Source organism: Helianthus annuus, chromosome 1 (assembly GCF_002127325.2).
Source record: "Helianthus annuus cultivar XRQ/B chromosome 1, HanXRQr2.0-SUNRISE, whole genome shotgun sequence".
Classification (NCBI taxonomy): Eukaryota; Viridiplantae; Streptophyta; class Magnoliopsida; order Asterales; family Asteraceae; genus Helianthus; species Helianthus annuus.
This window is the reverse complement of record NC_035433.2, coordinates 24925166-24932653: the sequence shown is the minus strand read 5'-3', so window position 1 is coordinate 24932653 and position 7488 is coordinate 24925166.

The window sequence follows — 7488 nt, the reverse complement described above, 5'->3', positions numbered from 1 at the left end:
TTGGAAACCGATTTAACTGTAGTTGATTTTGTTAAGTGGTTACAAAATATGGAAACTGTTGAATTGATTTGCAAATAATGATTGTAACCGAATAAGCATAAAATCCGGTATTTAAATCTAGTCGCACAAGACTTCTTGGGCGTACAAGAAGTCCATTCGCACAAGAGTCCCAATCGCACAAGGTGCATAGTCGCACAAGCCTTGTCGGTCGCACAGAACATCCTCAATCGCACAAGGCTTGACTGGATCACACAAGATGTAACGTTGTTTAACTATTGGGCCTCAAAGCCCAAAGACCAATCGCACAATGTCACTTATATATGTTATCAGCTGGGCCGAACCAGCCCAAATCACATCGCACAACCCATCTAGTCGCACAAGGTTACTGGACCGCACAGGTGTTATGTTTGTAACTGTTGGGCCGGGTGAGTAGTTGGGTTGGGTTAGTCGGATCGCACAACCCATATCGGATCGCACAAGATACGTGTGGGTTACCTGATTCGGGCCGAGAATGTTATTGAAATTATTTGTGTTATTGAGCCCAATCGTTTAATCGCACAATGTATGATTTTGTTATGTTCTTGACTGTTTATGTGCAATACGTGTTTGCGGTGATACATAAGTGCATTATTTTAGTCAAGACCTGACTTGTATGGTAACCCTGTTAGGACGTGGTTGACCACTTTTAGTTCAAGAACCCCTTTCTGTGTATCTGCCAAGCAACCCAAGGTGAGTTCACACTCTTACCAAGGCATGGGATTCCCGGGGTGTTGGGAATGGGATTGAAAGGATAAGGTTGAATAGATTCATACGGACACTATTACTAGACTACCATACCATCGTCCTCGGTTGTGCATGACACATACGTAAAACCTACGTATACTTGTATTGCTCACTGTCCTCAGGTTGCGAAGGACACTCACGTAAAACCTACGTGAACTTATACTTACTACTGCCTCGGTTGTGTCAGGCACTTATGTAAAACCTACGTAAACCCCCACGTACCCCTATCCTCGGTTGTGAAGGATACTTACGTAAATCCTACGTAAACTTGTACGTATTACTGTTCTCGGGATATGTAGAACACTATGGTTACGAATAGTCTAGTGGATTAATAACATGGGAAGCCCCCACCAATAGAAACCAATAACGGCCCAGTAGAGCCTCATGTTACATACGGACTTACTATTATGCTTTTACATGCTGTGAACTCGCTCAACTAGTTGTTGACTCTGTGCTGCATGCCTTGCAGGACCTTAGGTACTATTGGAGCTTGCACAAGGAGGGGCAGGTCGTTGTGGGCAATGGATCGTGATTACTTATTAAACACTTATGACATTTCAAACATTAATACTTATGTTGGGTTTTTACTTACATGCTTCCGCTACTTAAACAAAGTTTGGTTTGAACATCAATCGTATTGAATTGGGTTTTATGAATTACTTTAACTACTATACACTATGTTTGATATGATTGATGGCTTGATCCTGGTCATGTCACGCCTTCAGGCGGTGGTACTCCGCGTGTGGTTTTTGGGGGTGTGACAGATTGGTATCAGAGCCATTGGTTATAGAGAACTTGGTTTTAATATGGGAAAACGTTTTTATTAAAACCGGACTATAACCAGAACAGTGCTCTCAACGATCCACAACGACGCTTCGCTCCACGTGTAAGACTCAACATCCTAGGTAATAAGGTTTATGGTTATTGCCTACATGCTAGAATTGCATAGAATTTTGCTCGTAGTATGCTTAGAATTACCCTGCTCATTACTTGTTATTGCTTGAGAACACCTACGTGCTTACGCTTTTCTGTCATCGCCCTACTCGCGAACCATTCTCACTTACGCTACTTTTACAATGATGATCATGTCTGGACGAATTAACATGACTCAAGCCCAGCTAGAGGCTCTCGTTAAAGCTCAAGTTGTTGCGGCACTTGCAGCCGCACAAGCAGGAGGTATATCCTGTAGTCTTAGCACACACTAGGATCTTTAGATCCTACCCTCCTAAATTAGCTCTCGTGTTCAAACTTTGTCCTATTCATACACAATAGGTCAACCCACGCAGCAGCCTGTCTGCACTTTCAAGAACTTCATGGACTGTCGTCCAAGCACCTTCAGTGGCACCGAGGGAGCGGTGGGACTCCTCCACTGGTTTGAAAAGCTCGAGTCTGTGTTCGAGATGTGTGAATGCCCTGAGGCTCGCAGGGTGAAATATGCCACTGGTACTTTAGAGGGGATTGCTCTAACTTGGTGGAACGCCCAAGTTCAAATCTTAGGGTTGGCAGCTGCTAACGCCACACCCTGGAATGAATTCAAGGAACTTATTAAGAGGGAATACTGCACACGTGATGACATTCACAAGCTTGAAGATGAATTTTACCACTTGAAAATGACGGGGTCAGAGATTGAAGCTTATACGAAACGGTCAAACGAGCTGGCCATCTTGTGCCCAACCATGGTAGACCCTCCGATCAAGCGTATCGAACTGTACCTCAAGGGTCTAGCCTCAGAAATTCAGAGCCATGTTACATCGGCTAACCTCAACAACATCCAAGATATTCAGCGTCTTGCTCATTGCCTCACGGATCAGGCGGTGGAACAGAACAAGTTGCCCAAACGCATCAGTGCTACCACTTCAGCCGCTACTCCCACTACCCCCAGTGACAGCAAAAGAAAGTGGGATGGGGATTCTAGCAAAGGTTCAGCAACAGTTCAATCCCAAGCTCAGCAGCAGAAAACTGACCACTACCGGAGTCCCAGTCAGCAATCTTCTGGTGGTCATAGACAGAGAAGATATCAAGGGTTTCACCCCAAGTGTCACAACTGCAGCAGGCATCACAGCGGCCAGTGCAACAAGGGTCGTTGTCAAAGGTATCTCAAGATGGGTCATGAGGCCAAAGACTGTAGGAGCCTACGGCCTGCAAATCAGAACCAGCAACCGCAACAACCAGCTCCACAGAACCCACAGCAGCAGCAGCCACAGCGTGGAAACCGGGGATGTTTCCAGTGTGGGGCTGAAGGTCATTTCAAACGCGATTGCCCTCAACTGAACCAGAACCAGAATCGCAACAACAATCACCAGGGCAATGGTAACAATGGTGGGAACAACAACAACAATGGCAACGAGGCAAGGGGTCGAGCTTTTGTGCTGGGGCGAGGAGACGCAATGAACGATCCCAATGTGGTTATGGGTAAGTTTCTCCTCGACGATATTTATGTTACTGTTTTGTTTGATTCGGGTGCTGATACAAGTTATATATCGCTAAAAGTCAGTAAATTGTTAAAACGTACACCAACACCCCTAAACACCAAGCATGTAGTAGAACTAGCTAATGGTAAGAGTCTAGAGGCCACGCAAGTAGTCAGGGGTTGTAGTATTGTCTTAGCTGGTCAGGCTTTCTCCATCGACCTCATTCCCATAGTCTTGGGTAGTTTCGATATCGTTATTGGGATGGATTGGTTATCCCAACATCAGGCAGAAATCATATGCAGCGAGAAGATCATTCGTATTCCCCGTTCTGGTCAAGAACCTCTCGAAGTTCAGGGCGACAAGAGTGGTGCTGTGGTTGGCATTATCTCTTTCTTGAAGGCTCAGAAATGTTTGCGGAAGGGTCACACCGCTATCTTGGCACTCGTTACAGATGCATCAGCGAAGGAGAAGAAATTGGAAGATATTCCAGTTGTACGCGACTTCCCTCAGGTGTTTCCTGAGGATTTGCCTGGTTTACCTCCTCATCGTCAGGTCGAATTTCAAATCGAGCTCGCTCCAGGAGCAGCACCCATAGCTCGCGCACCGTATCGTCTAGCTCCATCCGAATTGGAGGAACTGTCAAAGCAGCTACAAGAGCTCTTGGAAAAGGGCTTTATTCGTCCAAGCTCATCGCCTTGGGGAGCTCCAGTACTTTTCGTGAAGAAGAAGGATGGCACATTCAGGATGTGCATCGACTACCGTGAACTCAACAAGGTGACGGTGAAAAATCGTTATCCTCTTCCGCGTATAGATGACTTATTCGACCAGTTGCAGGGGTCGAGTTACTACTCCAAGATAGACTTAAGGTCAGGATACCATCAGCTGAGAGTCCGGGATGAGGACGTCTCCAAAACCGCATTCAGAACTCGCTACGGCCACTAGAGTTTCTTGTCATGCCGTTCGGGTTAACGAACGCACCTGCCGTATTTATGGATCTTATGAACAGGGTGTGCAAACCCTACTTAGACAAGTTCGTGATAGTTTTCATCGACGACATTCTAATCTACTCCAAGAGTCAGGAAGAGCACGAGCAGCATCTACGATTGATTTTGGAACTCCTTCGAAAGGAACAGTTGTACGCCAAGATTTCCAAATGTGACTTCTGGCTTCGTGAAGTCCACTTTCTAGGCCACGTAGTAAACAAGGATGGGATCCATGTCGATCCATCCAAGGTAGATTCGATCAGAAACTGGCCTGCGCCACGTACACCCACGGAAATACGCCAATTCTTGGGTTTGGCGGGATATTACAGACGATTCATCAAAGACTTTTCGAAGATAGCACAGCCGCTTACACTACTAACACAGAAAGGTGTCACGTACCGTTGGGGAGATTCCCAGGAAACTGCTTTTCAGCACCTAAAGGATAGACTTTGTAGTGCACCTATCCTCTCATTGCTAGAGGGCACGGACGATTTTGTGGTATATTGTGATGCATCCATCCAGGGTCTGGGATGTGTGTTAATGCAGCGTGACAAGGTCATTGCTTACGCTTCGCGCCAACTCAAGGTTCATGAACGGAACTACAGGACGCACGATTTAGAGTTGGGAGCTGTTGTTTTCGCGCTCAAGATATGGCGACACTACCTGTACGGTACCAAGTGCACTATTTACACCGATCACAGGAGTCTCGAGCATATCTTCAAGCAGAAGGAATTGAACATGCGTCAACGACGATGGGTTGAATTACTTAACGATTACGAATGCGCCATCAGGTACCATCCAGGCAAAGCCAATGTTGTGGCTGATGCCCTCAGTCGAAAAGACACTCTACCTAGACGCGTACGAGCACTACAGCTTACTATTCAGTCCAGTCTTCCTGCACAGATACGAACTGCTCAGATAGAAGCTTTAAAACCCGAAAACGTCAAGGCTGAAGCCTTACGCGGCTCAAGGCAACGAATGGAGCAAAAGGAAGACGGCGCCTACTATGTAACAGGGCGTATTTGGGTCCCACTTTATGGCGGATTACGAGAGCTTGTGATGGACGAAGCACACAAGTCTCGCTACTCGGTACATCCAGGGTCGGATAAAATGTACCACGATATTAGGACTACTTATTGGTGGCCTAGCATGAAAGCCCACATAGCGACTTACGTTGGCAAGTATTTGACATGTGCAAAAGTCAAAGTGGAGTACCAGAAACCAGCATGCCTACTTCAACAACCCAAGATACCGCAATGGAAATGGGAAGAAATTTCCATGGATTTTGTTACAGGCCTACCCAGATCCCAGCGTGAGAATGATACCATATGGGTGATCGTGGATCGACTCACCAAGTCTGCACACTTCCTGGCTATAAAGGAAACGGATAAGTTCTCCACTCTCGCAGACGTTTACCTTAAAGAAGTTGTTTCGAGGCACGGGGTGCCCACCTCCATCATTTCGGATCGGGATGCACGATTCACGTCAGAGATATGGCAAGCGATGCACAAATCTTTTGGCTCACGATTAGACATGAGCACAGCGTATCACCCTCAGACGAATGGGCAGTCTGAGCGAACGATCCAAACTCTTGAAGACATGCTTCGAGCATGTGTTATTGATTTCGGCAACGGCTGGGAAAAGCATTTCCCTTTGGTGGAATTCTCATACAATAACAGCTATCACACCAGCATACAAGCCGCTCCATTCGAGGCATTGTACGGACGTAAATGCCGGTCACCTCTCTGTTGGGCAGAGGTGGGGGATAGTCAGATCACGGGTCCAGAGATTGTAGTGGACGCCACGGAAAAGATTGCACAGATACGACAACGCATGGCGGCAGCACGCGACCGTCAGAAAGCCTACGCGGACAAGCGTAGGAAGCATTTGGAATTTCAGGTCGGGGACCGGGTTTTGCTTAAAGTCTCACCCTGGAAGGGTGTGGTCCGTTTTGGCAAACAGGGCAAACTAAATCCGCGGTATGTCAGACCGTTCGAGATCACTGAGAAAATAGGCAAGGTGGCCTACAAGCTAAACCTACCAGCTGAACTCGGTGTAGTTCACAATGTATTTCACGTGTCGAATCTGAAGAAGTGCCTGTCAGATGAGAACCTCATAATTCCTTTTAAGGAACTTACTATCGACGAGCGGTTGCAGTTCGTCGAGGAACCAGTTGAAATCACGGACCGGGATGTTAAGGTCCTCAAACTCAAGAGAATCCCTCTTGTTCGAGTTCGTTGGAACTCCCGTCGTGGCCCAGAGTACACCTGGGAACGCGAAGACCAGATGATAGAAAAGTATCCCCAGTTATTCGGAACCAATGCAACCACCGCTGAGGCTGAAGCTACTACTGCGGAATTTCAGGACGAAATTCCAGATCAATGGGGGGAGGATGTGACACCCCAGGAAAACCAGTGAACAATATAACTTACCTAGCTTCCTCAGTGAGTGCGTACCAAATTTCGGGACGAAATTTCTTTTTAGTTGGGGATAATGTGACAACTCGTATTTCAAACCCACTTTGTGTAACATTACGTGTTTATGTGAAGCTATATGATTGAGTTAATGAATGATATATTTGATACGTACTTTGTGTAAATATATGTATGTATATGAAAGACCCGATCGCACAACATGATGCACGACCGCACAAGCCACTTTGGGCCGCACCTCTTGTTTTCGGAACATAGGCAACCCATTAAGGGGATTCGGCCCACTACACTCATACGAATAACATTAGGGGTTAGAGTATACTCCTCACTTGTTACAACACTCATACACACACAAAACCCTAGTGTCCTCTCATTCTTTCTCTCAACCCGACGGCAACAACTCTTGGCAACCGAAGATCTTCTTGTTTTCGAATCACTCTATCTTCGTTGGAATCTAACCGGTTAGTAATTACCTTTGTTGCTTCCATAGTGATTGATACCTAATGTGTTGTTTACGCATATGCTTGTTCTATGATATGTTTCTATGCTTAGACTAAACCGGTTAGGGTTACATTAGTGATGTTATGCCAAGAACCGTATGTGATTGTTTGTAAATGGTGTTGCATGGTTGTTAATTAAAATGATGTTATACTATATGCTTTCGGATTGATTCATGTGATGATAAGGGTGATCATGTGCAACCGGGTGTATATCTATAAATCGGACCAAATCAATGAATTGTTAGTTATTGTTATGCTTTGAATTATGATTAGGGTTCATAAGATTTGATGTTCGGAATCCCTGTTTGATCGATATTATGCTAACCGATTTGTTGGAATTATGTTAATTGCTTTGTAAATTGGAAACCGATTTAACTGT